The sequence below is a fragment of the Crinia signifera genome, chromosome 9 (genome assembly GCF_055691185.1).
Source record: "Crinia signifera chromosome 9, ASM5569118v1, whole genome shotgun sequence".
NCBI lineage: Eukaryota > Metazoa > Chordata > Amphibia > Anura > Myobatrachidae > Crinia > Crinia signifera.
The window spans coordinates 55,939,462-55,955,326 of record NC_139225.1 but is presented as its reverse complement, the minus strand read 5'-3'; the positions used below and the strand labels follow the sequence as shown (position 1 = coordinate 55,955,326).

Genomic DNA, 15,865 nt, shown 5'->3' with positions numbered 1-15,865 from the left:
TTTAGTAGTTTAATTTGAGACCACCTGCTAATATCATGTCCTGTAGGTCTTTTTACATTACCAACACATGATTTTTTTCAGTAAGTCAATATAGTTAGGAAACTTTTTTATTAGCTTACCTGGTTATAGAAGTAGAAGAGGGCAAAAAAGTGCCTGTATCTCACCTACAGCCATACCACATTGGATACGCCCAATCTCGTCTGATCTTGGAAGCTAAGCAGTGTTGGGCCTGGTTAGTACTTGGGTGGGAGACCACATGGGAACACCAGGTGCTGTAGGTTTTTCCCATTACTGGCAAATTGTTTTTATTCTCTAGCTTTTTAAATTGGAAACTTTTTTCTCTTTATTGACAGTACAGACATTTGGAAGAGGTCAAACAGACACAATAGCCATCACCTAAAAACTTACCACACTGTCTAGGCCCAATTCCAACTGTTTTTGGCAGCTAAACAGTGTTGATCCTCTTTAGTAGTTTAATTTGAGACCACCTGCTAATATCATGTCCTGTAGGTCTTTTTACATTACCAACACATGATTTTTTTCAGTAAGGCAATACAGTTAGGAAACTTTTTTATTAGCTTACCTGGTTATAGAAGTACAAGAGGGCAAAAAAGTGCCAGTATCTCACCTACAGCCATACCACATTGGATACGCCCAATCTCGTCTGATCTTGGAAGCTAAGCAGTGTTGGGCCTGGTTAGTACTTGGGTGGGAGACCACTTGGGAACACCAGGTGCTGTAGGTTTTTTCCCATTAATGGCAAATTGTTTTTATTCTCTAGCTATTTAAATTGGAAACTTTTTATTTTTATTGCCAATACAGACATTTGGGACAGGTCGAACAGACACAATAGCCATCACCTAAAAACTTACCACACTGTTTAGGCCCAATTCCAACTGCTTTTGGGAGCTAAACAGTGTTGAGCCTCTTTAGTAGTTTAATTTGAGACCACCTGCTAATATCATGTCCTGTAGGTCTTTTTACATTACCAACACATGATTTTTTTCAATAAGCCAATATAGTTAGGAAACTTTTTTATTAGCTTACCTGGTTATAGAAGTAGAAGAGGGCAAAAAAGTGCCTGCATCTCACCTACAGCCATACCACATTGGATACGCCCAATCTCGTCTGATCTTGGAAGCTAAGCAGTGTTGGGCCTGGTTAGTACTTGGGTGGGAGACCACATGGGAACACCAGGTGCTGTAGGTTTTTCCCATTAATGGCAAATTGTTTTTATTCTCTTGCTATTTAAATTGGAAACTTTTTATTTTTATTGCCAATACAGACATTTGGGACAGGTCAAACAGACACAATAGCCATCACCTAAAAACTTACCACACTGTTTAGGCCCAATTCCAACTGCTTTTGGCAGCTAAACAGTGTTGAGCCTCTTTAGTACTTTAATTTGAGACCACCTGCTAATATCATGTCCTGTAGGACGTTTTATATTACCAACACATGATTTTATTCAGTAAGCCAATATAGTTAGGAAACTTTTTTATTAGTTTACCTGGTTATAGAAGTAGAAGAGGGCAAAAAAGTGCCGTTATCTCACCTGCAGCCATACCACATTGGATACGCCCAATCTCGTCTGATCTTGGAAGCTAAGCAGTGTTGGGCCTGGTTAGTACTTGGGTGGGAGACCACATGGGAACACCAGGTGCTGTAGGTTTTTTCCCATTAATGGCAAATTGTTTTTATTCTCTTGCTATTTAAATTGGAAACTTTTTATTTTTATTGCCAATACAGACATTTGGGACAGGTCGAACAGACACAATAGCCATCACCTAAAAACTTACCACACTGTTTAGGCCCAATTCCAACTGCTTTTGGGAGCTAAACAGTGTTGAGCCTCTTTAGTAGTTTAATTTGAGACCACCTGCTAATATCATGTCCTGTAGGTCTTTTTACATTACCAACACATGATTTTTTTCAGTAAGTCAATATAGTTAGGAAACTTTTTTATTAGCTTACCTGGTTATAGAAGTAGAAGAGGGCAAAAAAGTGCCTGTATCTCACCTACAGCCATACCACATTGGATACGCCCAATCTCGTCTGATCTTGGAAGCTAAGCAGTGTTGGGCCTGGTTAGTACTTGGGTGGGAGACCACATGGGAACACCAGGTGCTGTAGGTTTTTCCCATTACTGGCAAATTGTTTTTATTCTCTAGCTTTTTAAATTGGAAACTTTTTTCTCTTTATTGACAGTACAGACATTTGGAAGAGGTCAAACAGACACAATAGCCATCACCTAAAAACTTACCACACTGTCTAGGCCCAATTCCAACTGCTTTTGGCAGCTAAACAGTGTTGAGCCTCTTTAGTAGTTTAATTTGAGACCACCTGCTAATATCATGTCCTGTAGGTCTTTTTACATTACCAACACATGATTTTTTTCAGTAAGGCAATACAGTTAGGAAACTTTTTTATTAGCTTACTTGGTTATAGAAGTACAAGAGGGCAAAAAAGTGCCGGTATCTCACCTACAGCCATACCACATTGGATACGCCCAATCTCGTCTGATCTTGGAAGCTAAGCAGTGTTGGGCCTGGTTAGTACTTGGGTGGGAGACCACTTGGGAACACCAGGTGCTGTAGGTTTTTTCCCATTAATGGCAAATTGTTTTTATTCTCTAGCTATTTAAATTGGAAACTTTTTATTTTTATTGCCAATACAGACATTTGGGACAGGTCAAACAGACACAATAGCCATCACCTAAAAACTTACCACACTGTTTAGGCCCAATTCCAACTGCTTTTGGGAGCTAAACAGTGTTGAGCCTCATTAGTAGTTTAATTTGAGACCACCTGCTAATATCATGTCCTGTAGGTCTTTTTACATTACCAACACATGATTTTTTTCAGTAAGGCAATACAGTTAGGAAACTTTTTTATTAGCTTACCTGGTTATAGAAGTAGAAGAGGGCAAAAAAGTGCCGGTATCTCACCTGCAGCCATACCACATTGGATACGCCCAATCTCGTCTGATCTTGGAAGCTAAGCAGTGTTGGGCCTGGTTAGTACTTGGGTGGGAGACCACATGGGAACACCAGGTGCTGTAGGTTTTTTCCCATTAATGGCAAATTGTTTTTATTCTCTTGCTATTTAAATTGGAAACTTTTTATTTTTATTGCCAATACAGACATTTGGGACAGGTCGAACAGACACAATAGCCATCACCTAAAAACTTACCACACTGTTTAGGCCCAATTCCAACTGCTTTTGGGAGCTAAACAGTGTTGAGCCTCTTTAGTAGTTTAATTTGAGACCACCTGCTAATATCATGTCCTGTAGGTCTTTTTACATTACCAACACATGATTTTTTTCAGTAAGTCAATATAGTTAGGAAACTTTTTTATTAGCTTACCTGGTTATAGAAGTAGAAGAGGGCAAAAAAGTGCCTGTATCTCACCTACAGCCATACCACATTGGATACGCCCAATCTCGTCTGATCTTGGAAGCTAAGCAGTGTTGGGCCTGGTTAGTACTTGGGTGGGAGACCACATGGGAACACCAGGTGCTGTAGGTTTTTCCCATTACTGGCAAATTGTTTTTATTCTCTAGCTTTTTAAATTGGAAACTTTTTTCTCTTTATTGACAGTACAGACATTTGGAAGAGGTCAAACAGACACAATAGCCATCACCTAAAAACTTACCACACTGTCTAGGCCCAATTCCAACTGCTTTTGGCAGCTAAACAGTGTTGAGCCTCTTTAGTAGTTTAATTTGAGACCACCTGCTAATATCATGTCCTGTAGGTCTTTTTACATTACCAACACATGATTTTTTTCAGTAAGGCAATACAGTTAGGAAACTTTTTTATTAGCTTACTTGGTTATAGAAGTACAAGAGGGCAAAAAAGTGCCGGTATCTCACCTACAGCCATACCACATTGGATACGCCCAATCTCGTCTGATCTTGGAAGCTAAGCAGTGTTGGGCCTGGTTAGTACTTGGGTGGGAGACCACTTGGGAACACCAGGTGCTGTAGGTTTTTTCCCATTAATGGCAAATTGTTTTTATTCTCTAGCTATTTAAATTGGAAACTTTTTATTTTTATTGCCAATACAGACATTTGGGACAGGTCAAACAGACACAATAGCCATCACCTAAAAACTTACCACACTGTTTAGGCCCAATTCCAACTGCTTTTGGGAGCTAAACAGTGTTGAGCCTCATTAGTAGTTTAATTTGAGACCACCTGCTAATATCATGTCCTGTAGGTCTTTTTACATTACCAACACATGATTTTTTTCAGTAAGGCAATACAGTTAGGAAACTTTTTTATTAGCTTACCTGGTTATAGAAGTAGAAGAGGGCAAAAAAGTGCCGGTATCTCACCTGCAGCCATACCACATTGGATACGCCCAATCTCGTCTGATCTTGGAAGCTAAGCAGTGTTGGGCCTGGTTAGTACTTGGGTGGGAGACCACGTGGGAACACCAGGTGCTGTAGGTTTTTTCCCATTAATGGCAAATTGTTTTTATTCTCTTGCTATTTAAATTGGAAACTTTTTATTTTTATTGCCAATACAGACATTTGGGACAGGTCGAACAGACACAATAGCCATCACCTAAAAACTTACCACACTGTTTAGGCCCAATTCCAACTGCTTTTGGGAGCTAAACAGTGTTGAGCCTCTTTAGTAGTTTAATTTGAGACCACCTGCTAATATCATGTCCTGTAGGTCTTTTTACATTACCAACACATGATTTTTTTCAGTAAGTCAATATAGTTAGGAAACTTTTTTATTAGCTTACCTGGTTATAGAAGTAGAAGAGGGCAAAAAAGTGCCTGTATCTCACCTACAGCCATACCACATTGGATACGCCCAATCTCGTCTGATCTTGGAAGCTAAGCAGTGTTGGGCCTGGTTAGTACTTGGGTGGGAGACCACATGGGAACACCAGGTGCTGTAGGTTTTTCCCATTACTGGCAAATTGTTTTTATTCTCTAGCTTTTTAAATTGGAAACTTTTTTCTCTTTATTGACAGTACAGACATTTGGAAGAGGTCAAACAGACACAATAGCCATCACCTAAAAACTTACCACACTGTTTAGGCCCAATTCCAACTGCTTTTGGCAGCTAAACAGTGTTGAGCCTCTTTAGTAGTTTAATTTGAGACCACCTGCTAATATCATGTCCTGTAGGTCTTTTTACATTACCAACACATGATTTTTTTCAGTAAGTCAATATAGTTAGGAAACTTTTTTATTAGCTTACCTGGTTATAGAAGTAGAAGAGGGCAAAAAAGTGCCTGTATCTCACCTACAGCCATACCACATTGGATACGCCCAATCTCGTCTGATCTTGGAAGCTAAGCAGTGTTGGGCCTGGTTAGTACTTGGGTGGGAGACCACATGGGAACACCAGGTGCTGTAGGTTTTTCCCATTACTGGCAAATTGTTTTTATTCTCTAGCTTTTTAAATTGGAAACTTTTTTCTCTTTATTGACAGTACAGACATTTGGAAGAGGTCAAACAGACACAATAGCCATCACCTAAAAACTTACCACACTGTCTAGGCCCAATTCCAACTGTTTTTGGCAGCTAAACAGTGTTGATCCTCTTTAGTAGTTTAATTTGAGACCACCTGCTAATATCATGTCCTGTAGGTCTTTTTACATTACCAACACATGATTTTTTTCAGTAAGGCAATACAGTTAGGAAACTTTTTTATTAGCTTACCTGGTTATAGAAGTACAAGAGGGCAAAAAAGTGCCAGTATCTCACCTACAGCCATACCACATTGGATACGCCCAATCTCGTCTGATCTTGGAAGCTAAGCAGTGTTGGGCCTGGTTAGTACTTGGGTGGGAGACCACTTGGGAACACCAGGTGCTGTAGGTTTTTTCCCATTAATGGCAAATTGTTTTTATTCTCTAGCTATTTAAATTGGAAACTTTTTATTTTTATTGCCAATACAGACATTTGGGACAGGTCGAACAGACACAATAGCCATCACCTAAAAACTTACCACACTGTTTAGGCCCAATTCCAACTGCTTTTGGCAGCTAAACAGTGTTGAGCCTCTTTAGTACTTTAATTTGAGACCACCTGCTAATATCATGTCCTGTAGGACGTTTTATATTACCAACACATGATTTTATTCAGTAAGCCAATATAGTTAGGAAACTTTTTTATTAGTTTACCTGGTTATAGAAGTAGAAGAGGGCAAAAAAGTGCCGTTATCTCACCTGCAGCCATACCACATTGGATACGCCCAATCTCGTCTGATCTTGGAAGCTAAGCAGTGTTGGGCCTGGTTAGTACTTGGGTGGGAGACCACATGGGAACACCAGGTGCTGTAGGTTTTTTCCCATTAATGGCAAATTGTTTTTATTCTCTTGCTATTTAAATTGGAAACTTTTTATTTTTATTGCCAATACAGACATTTGGGACAGGTCGAACAGACACAATAGCCATCACCTAAAAACTTACCACACTGTTTAGGCCCAATTCCAACTGCTTTTGGGAGCTAAACAGTGTTGAGCCTCTTTAGTAGTTTAATTTGAGACCACCTGCTAATATCATGTCCTGTAGGTCTTTTTACATTACCAACACATGATTTTTTTCAGTAAGTCAATATAGTTAGGAAACTTTTTTATTAGCTTACCTGGTTATAGAAGTAGAAGAGGGCAAAAAAGTGCCTGTATCTCACCTACAGCCATACCACATTGCATACGCCCAATCTCGTCTGATCTTGGAAGCTAAGCAGTGTTGGGCCTGGTTAGTACTTGGGTGGGAGACCACATGGGAACACCAGGTGCTGTAGGTTTTTCCCATTACTGGCAAATTGTTTTTATTCTCTAGCTTTTTAAATTGGAAACTTTTTTCTCTTTATTGACAGTACAGACATTTGGAAGAGGTCAAACAGACACAATAGCCATCACCTAAAAACTTACCACACTGTCTAGGCCCAATTCCAACTGCTTTTGGCAGCTAAACAGTGTTGAGCCTCTTTAGTAGTTTAATTTGAGACCACCTGCTAATATCATGTCCTGTAGGTCTTTTTACATTACCAACACATGATTTTTTTCAGTAAGGCAATACAGTTAGGAAACTTTTTTATTAGCTTACTTGGTTATAGAAGTACAAGAGGGCAAAAAAGTGCCGGTATCTCACCTACAGCCATACCACATTGGATACGCCCAATCTCGTCTGATCTTGGAAGCTAAGCAGTGTTGGGCCTGGTTAGTACTTGGGTGGGAGACCACTTGGGAACACCAGGTGCTGTAGGTTTTTTCCCATTAATGGCAAATTGTTTTTATTCTCTAGCTATTTAAATTGGAAACTTTTTATTTTTATTGCCAATACAGACATTTGGGACAGGTCAAACAGACACAATAGCCATCACCTAAAAACTTACCACACTGTTTAGGCCCAATTCCAACTGCTTTTGGGAGCTAAACAGTGTTGAGCCTCATTAGTAGTTTAATTTGAGACCACCTGCTAATATCATGTCCTGTAGGTCTTTTTACATTACCAACACATGATTTTTTTCAGTAAGGCAATACAGTTAGGAAACTTTTTTATTAGCTTACCTGGTTATAGAAGTAGAAGAGGGCAAAAAAGTGCCGGTATCTCACCTGCAGCCATACCACATTGGATACGCCCAATCTCGTCTGATCTTGGAAGCTAAGCAGTGTTGGGCCTGGTTAGTACTTGGGTGGGAGACCACATGGGAACACCAGGTGCTGTAGGTTTTTTCCCATTAATGGCAAATTGTTTTTATTCTCTTGCTATTTAAATTGGAAACTTTTTATTTTTATTGCCAATACAGACATTTGGGACAGGTCGAACAGACACAATAGCCATCACCTAAAAACTTACCACACTGTTTAGGCCCAATTCCAACTGCTTTTGGGAGCTAAACAGTGTTGAGCCTCTTTAGTAGTTTAATTTGAGACCACCTGCTAATATCATGTCCTGTAGGTCTTTTTACATTACCAACACATGATTTTTTTCAGTAAGTCAATATAGTTAGGAAACTTTTTTATTAGCTTACCTGGTTATAGAAGTAGAAGAGGGCAAAAAAGTGCCTGTATCTCACCTACAGCCATACCACATTGGATACGCCCAATCTCGTCTGATCTTGGAAGCTAAGCAGTGTTGGGCCTGGTTAGTACTTGGGTGGGAGACCACATGGGAACACCAGGTGCTGTAGGTTTTTCCCATTACTGGCAAATTGTTTTTATTCTCTAGCTTTTTAAATTGGAAACTTTTTTCTCTTTATTGACAGTACAGACATTTGGAAGAGGTCAAACAGACACAATAGCCATCACCTAAAAACTTACCACACTGTCTAGGCCCAATTCCAACTGCTTTTGGCAGCTAAACAGTGTTGAGCCTCTTTAGTAGTTTAATTTGAGACCACCTGCTAATATCATGTCCTGTAGGTCTTTTTACATTACCAACACATGATTTTTTTCAGTAAGGCAATACAGTTAGGAAACTTTTTTATTAGCTTACCTGGTTATAGAAGTACAAGAGGGCAAAAAAGTGCCGGTATCTCACCTACAGCCATACCACATTGGATACGCCCAATCTCGTCTGATCTTGGAAGCTAAGCAGTGTTGGGCCTGGTTAGTACTTGGGTGGGAGACCACTTGGGAACACCAGGTGCTGTAGGTTTTTTCCCATTAATGGCAAATTGTTTTTATTCTCTTGCTATTTAAATTGGAAACTTTTTATTTTTATTGCCAATACAGACATTTGGGACAGGTCAAACAGACACAATAGCCATCACCTAAAAACTTACCACACTGTTTAGGCCCAATTCCAACTGCTTTTGGGAGCTAAACAGTGTTGAGCCTCTTTAGTAGTTTAATTTGAGACCACCTGCTAATATCATGTCCTGTAGGTCTTTTTACATTACCAACACATGATTTTTTTCAGTAAGGCAATACAGTTAGGAAACTTTTTTATTAGCTTACCTGGTTATAGAAGTACAAGAGGGCAAAAAAGTGCCGGTATCTCACCTACAGCCATACCACATTGGATACGCCCAATCTCGTCTGATCTTGGAAGCTAAGCAGTGTTGGGCCTGGTTAGTACTTGGGTGGGAGACCACTTGGGAACACCAGGTGCTGTAGGTTTTTTCCCATTAATGGCAAATTGTTTTTATTCTCTAGCTATTTAAATTGGAAACTTTTTATTTTTATTGCCAATACAGACATTTGGGACAGGTCAAACAGACACAATAGCCATCACCTAAAAACTTACCACACTGTTTAGGCCCAATTCCAACTGCTTTTGGGAGCTAAACAGTGTTGAGCCTCTTTAGTAGTATAGTTTGAGACCACCTGCTAATATCATGTCCTGTAGGTCTTTTTACATTACCAACACATGATTTTTTTCAGTAAGCCAATATAGTTAGGAAACTTTTTTATTAGCTTACCTGGTTATAGAAGTAGAAGAGGGCAAAAAAGTGCCTGTATCTCACCTACAGCCATACCACATTGAATACGCCCAATCTCGTCTGATCTTGGAAGCTAAGCAGTACTGGGCCTGGTTAGTACTTGGGTGGGAGACCACATGGGAACACCAGGTGCTGTAGGTTTTTCCCATTACTGGCAAATTGTTTTTATTCTCTAGCTTTTTAAATTGGAAACTTTTTTCTCTTTATTGACAGTACACACATTTGGAAGAGGTCAAACAGACACAATAGCCATCACCTAAAAACTTACCACACTGTTTAGGCCCAATTCCAACTGCTTTTGGCAGCTAAACAGTGTTGAGACTCTTTAGTAGTTTAATTTGAGACCACCTGCTAATATCATGTCCTGTAGGTCTTTTTACATTACCAACACATGATTTTTTTCAGTAAGGCAATACAGTTAGGAAACTTTTTTATTAGCTTACCTGGTTATAGAAGTAGAAGAGGGCAAAAAAGTGCCGGTATCTCACCTACAGCCATACCACATTGGATACGCCCAATCTCGTCTGATCTTGGAAGCTAAGCAGTGTTGGGCCTGGTTAGTACTTGGGTGGGAGACCACATGGGAACACCAGGTGCTTTAGGTTTTTCCCATTACTGGCAAATTGTTTTTATTCTCTAGCTTTTTAAATTGGAAACTTTTTTCTCTTTATTGACAGTACAGACATTTGGAAGAGGTCAAACAGACACAATAGCAATCACCTAAAAACATACCACACTGTCTAGGCCCAATTCCAACTGCTTTTGGCAGCTAAACAGTGTTGAGCCTCTTTAGTAGTTTAATTTGAGACCACCTGCTAATATCATGTCCTGTAGGTCTTTTTACATTACCAACACATGATTTTTTTCAGTAAGGCAATACAGTTAGGAAACTTTTTTATTAGCTTACCTGGTTATAGAAGTAGAAGAGGGCAAAAAAGTGCTGGTATCTCACCTACAGCCATACCACATTGGATACGCCCAATCTCGTCTGATCTTGGAAGCTAAGCAGTGTTGGGCCTGGTTAGTACTTGGGTGGGAGACCACATGGGAACACCAGGTGCTGTAGTTTTTTTCCCATTAATGGCAAATTGTTTTTATTCTCTAGCTATTTAAATTGGAAACTTTTTATTTTTATTGCCAATACAGACATTTGGGACAGGTCAAACAGACACAATAGCCATCACCTAAAAACTTACCACACTGTTTAGGCCCAATTCCAACTGCTTTTGGGAGTTAAACAGTGTTGAGCCTCTTTAGTAGTTTAATTTGAGACCACCTGCTAATATCATGTCCTGTAGGTCTTTTTACATTACCAACACATGATTTTTTTTCAGTAAGCCAATATAGTTAGGAAACTTTTTTATTAGCTTACCTGGTTATAGAAGTAGAAGAGGGCAAAAAAGTGCCTGTATCTCACCTACAGCCATACCACATTGGATACGCCCAATCTTGTCTGATCTTGGAAGCTAAGCAGTGTTGGGCCTGGTTAGTACTTGGGTGGGAGACCACTTGGGAACACCAGGTGCTGTAGGTTTTTTCCCATTAATGGCAAATTGTTTTTATTCTCTAGCTATTTAAATTGGAAACTTTTTATTTTTATTGCCAATACAGACATTTGGGACAGGTCAAACAGACACAATAACCATCACCTAAAAACTTACCACCCTGTTTAGGCCCAATTCCAACTGCTTTTGGGAGCTAAACAGTGTTGAGCCTCTTTAGTAGTTTAATTTGAGACCACCTGCTAATATCATGTCCTGTAGGTCTTTTTACATTACCAACACATGATTTTTTTCAGTAAGCCAATATAGTTAGGAAACTTTTTTATTAGCTTACCTGGTTATAGAAGTAGAAGAGGGCAAAAAAGTGCCTGTATCTCACCTACAGCCATACCACATTGGATACCCCCAATCTCGTCTGATCTTGGAAGCTAAGCAGTGCTGGGCCTGGTTTGTACTTGGGTGGGAGACCACATGGGAACACCAGGTGCTGTAGGTTTTTCCCATTACTGGCAAATTGTTTTTATTCTCTAGCTTTTTAAATTGGAAACTTTTTTCTCTTTATTGACAGTACAGACATTTGGAAGAGGTCAAACAGACACAATAGCCATCACCTAAAAACTTACCACACTGTTTAGGCCCAATTCCAACTGCTTTTGGCAGCTAAACAGTGTTGAGCCTCTTTAGTAGTTTAATTTGAGACCACCTGCTAATATCATGTCCTGTAGGTCTTTTTACATTACCAACACATGATTTTTTTCAGTAAGGCAATACAGTTAGGAAACTTTTTTATTAGCTTACCTGGTTATAGAAGTAGAAGAGGGCAAAAAAGTGCCGGTATCTCACCTACAGCCATACCACATTGGATACGCCCAATCTCGTCTGATCTTGGAAGCTAAGCAGTGTTGGGCCTGGTTAGTACTTGGGTGGGAGACCACATGGGAACACCAGGTGCTGTAGGTTTTTCCCATTACTGGCAAATTGTTTTTATTCTCTAGCTTTTTAAATTGGAAACTTTTTTCTCTTTATTGACAGTACAGACATTTGGAAGAGGTCAAACAGACACAATAGCCATCACCTAAAAACTTACCACACTGTCTAGGCCCAATTCCAACTGCTTTTGGCAGCTAAACAGTGTTGAGCCTCTTTAGTAGTTTAATTTGAGACCACCTGCTAATATCATGTCCTGTAGGTCTTTTTACATTACCAACACATGATTTTTTTCAGTAAGCCAATATAGTTAGGAAACTTTTTTATTAGCTTACCTGGTTATAGAAGTAGAAGAGGGCAAAAAAGTGCCTGTATCTCACCTACAGCCATACCACATTGGATACGCCCAATCTCGTCTGATCTTGGAAGCTAAGCAGTGCTGGGCCTGGTTAGTACTTGGTTGGGAGACCACATGGGAACACCAGGTGCTGTAGGTTTTTCCCATTACTGGCAAATTGTTTTTATTCTCTAGCTTTTTAAATTGGAAACTTTTTTCTCTTTATTGACAGTACAGACATTTGGAAGAGGTCAAACAGACACAATAGCCATCACCTAAAAACTTACCACACTGTCTAGGCCCAATTCCAACTGCTTTTGGCAGCTAAACAGTGTTGAGCCTCTTTAGTAGTTTAATTTGAGACCACCTGCTAATATCATGTCCTGTAGGTCTTTTTACATTACCAACACATGATTTTTTTCAGTAAGGCAATACAGTTAGGAAACTTTTTTATTAGCTTACCTGGTTATAGAAGTAGAAGAGGGCAAAAAAGTGCCGGTATCTCACCTACAGCCATACTACATTGGATACGCCCAATCTCGTCTGATCTTGGAAGCTAAGCAGTGCTGGGCCTGGTTAGTACTTGGGTGGGAGACCACATGGGAACACCAGGTGCTGTAGGTTTTTCCCATTAATGGCAAATTGTTTTTATTCTCTTGCTATTTAAATTGGAAACTTTTTATTTTTATTGCCAATACAGACATTTGGGACAGGTCAAACAGACACAATAGCCATCACCTAAAAACTTACCACACTGTTTAGGCCCAATTCCAACTGCTTTTGGCAGCTAAACATTGTTGAGCCTCTTTAGTACTTTTATTTGAGACCACCTGCTAATATCATGTCCTGTAGGTCTTTTTACATTACCAACACATGATTTTTTTCAATAAGCCAATATAGTTAGGAAACTTTTTTATTAGCTTACCTGGTTATAGAAGTAGAAGAGGGCAAAAAAGTGCCTGCATCTCACCTACAGCCATACCACATTGGATACGCCCAATCTCGTCTGATCTTGGAAGCTAAGCAGTGTTGGGCCTGGTTAGTACTTGGGTGGGAGACCACATGGGAACACCAGGTGCTGTAGGTTTTTCCCATTAATGGCAAATTGTTTTTATTCTCTTGCTATTTAAATTGGAAACTTTTTATTTTTATTGCCAATACAGACATTTGGGAAAGGTCAAACAGACACAATAGCCATCACCTAAAAACTTACCACACTGTTTAGGCCCAATTCCAACTGCTTTTGGCAGCTAAACAGTGTTGAGCCTCTTTAGTACTTTAATTTGAGACCACCTGCTAATATCATGTCCTGTAGGACTTTTTATATTACCAACACATGATTTTATTCAGTAAGCCAATATAGTTAGGAAACTTTTTTATTAGTTTACCTGGTTATAGAAGTAGAAGAGGGCAAAAAAGTGCCAGTATCTCACCTGCAGCCATACCACATTGGATACGCCCAATCTCGTCTGATCTTGGAAGCTAAGCAGTGTTGGGCCTGGTTAGTACTTGGGTGGGAGACCACATGGGAACACCAGGTGCTGTAGGTTTTTTCCCATTAATGGCAAATTCTTTTTATTCTCTTGCTATTTAAATTGGAAACTTTTTATTTTTATTGCCAATACAGACATTTGGGACAGGTCGAACAGACACAATAGCCATCACCTAAAAACTTACCACACTGTTTAGGCCCAATTCCAACTGCTTTTGGGAGCTAAACAGTGTTGAGCCTCTTTAGTAGTTTAATTTGAGACCACCTGCTAATATCATGTCCTGTAGGTCTTTTTACATTACCAACACATGATTTTTTTCAGTAAGCCAATATAGTTAGGAAACTTTTTTATTAGCTTACCTGGTTATAGAAGTAGAAGAGGGCAAAAAAGTGCCTGTATCTCACCTACAGCCATACCACATTGGATACGCCCAATCTCGTCTGATCTTGGAAGCTAAGCAGTGCTGGGCCTGGTTAGTACTTGGGTGGGAGACCACATGGGAACACCAGGTGCTGTAGGTTTTTCCCATTACTGGCAAATTGTTTTTATTCTCTAGCTTTTTAAATTGGAAACTTTTTTCTCTTTATTGACAGTACACACATTTGGAAGAGGTTAAACAGACACAATATCCATCACCTAAAAACTTACCACACTGTTTAGGCCCAATTCCAACTGCTTTTGGCAGCTAAACAGTGTTGAGCCTCTTTAGTAGTTTAATTTGAGACCACCTGCTAATATCATGTCCTGTAGGTCTTTTTACATTACCAACACATGATTTTTTTCAGTAAGGCAATACAGTTAGGAAACTTTTTTATTAGCTTACCTGGTTATAGAAGTAGAAGAGGGCAAAAAAGTGCCGGTATCTCACCTACAGCCATACCACATTGGATACGCCCAATCTCGTCTGATCTTGGAAGCTAAGCAGTGTTGGGCCTGGTTAGTACTTGGGTGGGAGACCACATAGGAACACCAGGTGCTGTAGGCTTTTTCCCATTAATGGCAAATTGTTTTTATTCTCTAGCTATTTAAATTGGAAACTTTTTATTTTTATTGCCAATACAGACATTTGGGACAGGTCAAACAGACACAATAGCCATCACCTAAAAACTTACCACACTGTTTAGGCCCAATTCCAACTGCTTTTGGGAGCTAAAAAGTGTTGAGCCTCTTTAGTAGTTTAATTTGAGACCACCTGCTAATATCATGTCCTGTAGGTCTTTTTACATTACCAACACATGATTTTTTTCAGTAAGCCAATATAGTTAGGAAACTTTTTTATTAGCTTACCTGGTTATAGAAGTAGAAGAGGGCAAAAAAGTGCCTGTATCTCACCTACAGCCATACCACATTGGATACGCCCAATCTCGTCTGATCTTGGAAGCTAAGCAGTGCTGGGCCTGGTTAGTACTTGGGTGGGAGACCACATGGGAACACCAGGTGCTGTAGGTTTTTCCCATCACTGGCAAATTGTTTTTATTCTCTAGCTTTTTAAATTGGAAACTTTTTTCTCTTTATTGACAGTACAGACATTTGGAAGAGGTCAAACAGACACAATAGCCATCACCTTAAAACTTACCACACTGTTTAGGCCCAATTCCAACTGCTTTTGGCAGCTAAACAGTGTTGAGCCTCTTTAGTAGTTTAATTTGAGACCACCTGCTAATATCATGTCCTGTAGGTCTTTTTACATTACCAACACATGATTTTTTTCAGTAAGGCAATACAGTTAGGAAACTTTTTTACTAGCTTACCTGGTTATAGAAGTAGAAGAGGGCAAAAAAGTGCCGGTATCTCACCTACAGCCATACCACATTGGATATGCCCAATCTCGTCTGATCTTGGAAGCTAAGCAGTGTTGGGCCTGGTTAGTACTTGGGTGGGTGACCACATGGGACCACCAGGTGCTGTAGGTTTTTTTCCATTACTGGCAAATTGTTTTTATTCTCTTGCTATTTAAATTGGAAACTTTTTATTTTTATTGCCAATACAGACATTTGGGACAGGTCGAACAGACACAATAGCCATCACCTAAAAACTTACCACACTGTTTAGGCCCAATTCCAACTGCTTTTGGGAGCTAAACAGTGTTGAGCCTCTTTAGTAGTTTAATTTGAGACCACCTGCTAATATCATGTCCTGTAGGTCTTTTTACATTACCAACACATGATTTTTTTCAGTAAGTCAATA

The 15,865-nt window shown here is 39.5% G+C and overlaps 34 non-coding genes across 34 annotated transcripts; all 34 read left to right on the top strand.

Annotated features, from left to right (window-relative positions):
* The first annotated feature begins 162 nt into the window (after positions 1-162).
* LOC146038643 (5S ribosomal RNA) lies at positions 163-281 on the top strand. Its single transcript, XR_014462218.1, has one exon. It is a non-coding gene; the product is annotated as a 5S ribosomal RNA (ribosomal RNA).
* A 345-nt stretch (positions 282-626) lies between these two features.
* Positions 627-745, top strand: LOC146037566 (5S ribosomal RNA). Its single transcript, XR_014461231.1, has one exon. It is a non-coding gene; the product is annotated as a 5S ribosomal RNA (ribosomal RNA).
* A 345-nt stretch (positions 746-1,090) lies between these two features.
* Positions 1,091-1,209, top strand: LOC146038631 (5S ribosomal RNA). The gene has a single exon (XR_014462207.1). It is a non-coding gene; the product is annotated as a 5S ribosomal RNA (ribosomal RNA).
* Positions 1,210-1,553: 344 nt separating this feature from the next.
* On the top strand, positions 1,554-1,672 carry LOC146037838 (5S ribosomal RNA). The gene has a single exon (XR_014461480.1). It is a non-coding gene; the product is annotated as a 5S ribosomal RNA (ribosomal RNA).
* Positions 1,673-2,017: 345 nt separating this feature from the next.
* LOC146038619 (5S ribosomal RNA) lies at positions 2,018-2,136 on the top strand. The gene has a single exon (XR_014462196.1). It is a non-coding gene; the product is annotated as a 5S ribosomal RNA (ribosomal RNA).
* A 345-nt stretch (positions 2,137-2,481) lies between these two features.
* Positions 2,482-2,600, top strand: LOC146037564 (5S ribosomal RNA). Its single transcript, XR_014461229.1, has one exon. It is a non-coding gene; the product is annotated as a 5S ribosomal RNA (ribosomal RNA).
* A 345-nt stretch (positions 2,601-2,945) lies between these two features.
* Positions 2,946-3,064, top strand: LOC146037837 (5S ribosomal RNA). The gene has a single exon (XR_014461479.1). It is a non-coding gene; the product is annotated as a 5S ribosomal RNA (ribosomal RNA).
* Positions 3,065-3,409: 345 nt separating this feature from the next.
* Positions 3,410-3,528, top strand: LOC146038605 (5S ribosomal RNA). Its single transcript, XR_014462184.1, has one exon. It is a non-coding gene; the product is annotated as a 5S ribosomal RNA (ribosomal RNA).
* A 345-nt stretch (positions 3,529-3,873) lies between these two features.
* On the top strand, positions 3,874-3,992 carry LOC146037563 (5S ribosomal RNA). The gene has a single exon (XR_014461228.1). It is a non-coding gene; the product is annotated as a 5S ribosomal RNA (ribosomal RNA).
* A 345-nt stretch (positions 3,993-4,337) lies between these two features.
* LOC146037858 (5S ribosomal RNA) lies at positions 4,338-4,456 on the top strand. The gene has a single exon (XR_014461498.1). It is a non-coding gene; the product is annotated as a 5S ribosomal RNA (ribosomal RNA).
* Positions 4,457-4,801: 345 nt separating this feature from the next.
* LOC146038593 (5S ribosomal RNA) lies at positions 4,802-4,920 on the top strand. Its single transcript, XR_014462173.1, has one exon. It is a non-coding gene; the product is annotated as a 5S ribosomal RNA (ribosomal RNA).
* Positions 4,921-5,265: 345 nt separating this feature from the next.
* Positions 5,266-5,384, top strand: LOC146038581 (5S ribosomal RNA). The gene has a single exon (XR_014462162.1). It is a non-coding gene; the product is annotated as a 5S ribosomal RNA (ribosomal RNA).
* Positions 5,385-5,729: 345 nt separating this feature from the next.
* Positions 5,730-5,848, top strand: LOC146037562 (5S ribosomal RNA). The gene has a single exon (XR_014461227.1). It is a non-coding gene; the product is annotated as a 5S ribosomal RNA (ribosomal RNA).
* Positions 5,849-6,193: 345 nt separating this feature from the next.
* LOC146037836 (5S ribosomal RNA) lies at positions 6,194-6,312 on the top strand. The gene has a single exon (XR_014461478.1). It is a non-coding gene; the product is annotated as a 5S ribosomal RNA (ribosomal RNA).
* Positions 6,313-6,657: 345 nt separating this feature from the next.
* LOC146037730 (5S ribosomal RNA) lies at positions 6,658-6,776 on the top strand. Its single transcript, XR_014461381.1, has one exon. It is a non-coding gene; the product is annotated as a 5S ribosomal RNA (ribosomal RNA).
* A 345-nt stretch (positions 6,777-7,121) lies between these two features.
* LOC146037561 (5S ribosomal RNA) lies at positions 7,122-7,240 on the top strand. Its single transcript, XR_014461226.1, has one exon. It is a non-coding gene; the product is annotated as a 5S ribosomal RNA (ribosomal RNA).
* A 345-nt stretch (positions 7,241-7,585) lies between these two features.
* LOC146037833 (5S ribosomal RNA) lies at positions 7,586-7,704 on the top strand. Its single transcript, XR_014461476.1, has one exon. It is a non-coding gene; the product is annotated as a 5S ribosomal RNA (ribosomal RNA).
* Positions 7,705-8,049: 345 nt separating this feature from the next.
* Positions 8,050-8,168, top strand: LOC146038569 (5S ribosomal RNA). Its single transcript, XR_014462151.1, has one exon. It is a non-coding gene; the product is annotated as a 5S ribosomal RNA (ribosomal RNA).
* Positions 8,169-8,513: 345 nt separating this feature from the next.
* LOC146037560 (5S ribosomal RNA) lies at positions 8,514-8,632 on the top strand. Its single transcript, XR_014461225.1, has one exon. It is a non-coding gene; the product is annotated as a 5S ribosomal RNA (ribosomal RNA).
* A 345-nt stretch (positions 8,633-8,977) lies between these two features.
* LOC146037558 (5S ribosomal RNA) lies at positions 8,978-9,096 on the top strand. Its single transcript, XR_014461224.1, has one exon. It is a non-coding gene; the product is annotated as a 5S ribosomal RNA (ribosomal RNA).
* A 345-nt stretch (positions 9,097-9,441) lies between these two features.
* On the top strand, positions 9,442-9,560 carry LOC146038625 (5S ribosomal RNA). The gene has a single exon (XR_014462202.1). It is a non-coding gene; the product is annotated as a 5S ribosomal RNA (ribosomal RNA).
* Positions 9,561-9,905: 345 nt separating this feature from the next.
* LOC146038720 (5S ribosomal RNA) lies at positions 9,906-10,024 on the top strand. The gene has a single exon (XR_014462288.1). It is a non-coding gene; the product is annotated as a 5S ribosomal RNA (ribosomal RNA).
* A 345-nt stretch (positions 10,025-10,369) lies between these two features.
* Positions 10,370-10,488, top strand: LOC146037906 (5S ribosomal RNA). The gene has a single exon (XR_014461542.1). It is a non-coding gene; the product is annotated as a 5S ribosomal RNA (ribosomal RNA).
* Positions 10,489-10,834: 346 nt separating this feature from the next.
* On the top strand, positions 10,835-10,953 carry LOC146038440 (5S ribosomal RNA). Its single transcript, XR_014462032.1, has one exon. It is a non-coding gene; the product is annotated as a 5S ribosomal RNA (ribosomal RNA).
* Positions 10,954-11,298: 345 nt separating this feature from the next.
* LOC146038545 (5S ribosomal RNA) lies at positions 11,299-11,417 on the top strand. Its single transcript, XR_014462128.1, has one exon. It is a non-coding gene; the product is annotated as a 5S ribosomal RNA (ribosomal RNA).
* A 345-nt stretch (positions 11,418-11,762) lies between these two features.
* Positions 11,763-11,881, top strand: LOC146038557 (5S ribosomal RNA). The gene has a single exon (XR_014462139.1). It is a non-coding gene; the product is annotated as a 5S ribosomal RNA (ribosomal RNA).
* Positions 11,882-12,226: 345 nt separating this feature from the next.
* On the top strand, positions 12,227-12,345 carry LOC146037856 (5S ribosomal RNA). The gene has a single exon (XR_014461497.1). It is a non-coding gene; the product is annotated as a 5S ribosomal RNA (ribosomal RNA).
* A 345-nt stretch (positions 12,346-12,690) lies between these two features.
* Positions 12,691-12,809, top strand: LOC146038270 (5S ribosomal RNA). The gene has a single exon (XR_014461875.1). It is a non-coding gene; the product is annotated as a 5S ribosomal RNA (ribosomal RNA).
* A 344-nt stretch (positions 12,810-13,153) lies between these two features.
* Positions 13,154-13,272, top strand: LOC146038544 (5S ribosomal RNA). The gene has a single exon (XR_014462127.1). It is a non-coding gene; the product is annotated as a 5S ribosomal RNA (ribosomal RNA).
* Positions 13,273-13,616: 344 nt separating this feature from the next.
* Positions 13,617-13,735, top strand: LOC146037832 (5S ribosomal RNA). Its single transcript, XR_014461475.1, has one exon. It is a non-coding gene; the product is annotated as a 5S ribosomal RNA (ribosomal RNA).
* Positions 13,736-14,080: 345 nt separating this feature from the next.
* On the top strand, positions 14,081-14,199 carry LOC146037665 (5S ribosomal RNA). The gene has a single exon (XR_014461322.1). It is a non-coding gene; the product is annotated as a 5S ribosomal RNA (ribosomal RNA).
* A 345-nt stretch (positions 14,200-14,544) lies between these two features.
* LOC146038582 (5S ribosomal RNA) lies at positions 14,545-14,663 on the top strand. The gene has a single exon (XR_014462163.1). It is a non-coding gene; the product is annotated as a 5S ribosomal RNA (ribosomal RNA).
* Positions 14,664-15,008: 345 nt separating this feature from the next.
* Positions 15,009-15,127, top strand: LOC146037664 (5S ribosomal RNA). The gene has a single exon (XR_014461321.1). It is a non-coding gene; the product is annotated as a 5S ribosomal RNA (ribosomal RNA).
* A 345-nt stretch (positions 15,128-15,472) lies between these two features.
* LOC146039002 (5S ribosomal RNA) lies at positions 15,473-15,591 on the top strand. The gene has a single exon (XR_014462546.1). It is a non-coding gene; the product is annotated as a 5S ribosomal RNA (ribosomal RNA).
* The last annotated feature ends 274 nt before the right edge of the window (positions 15,592-15,865 follow it).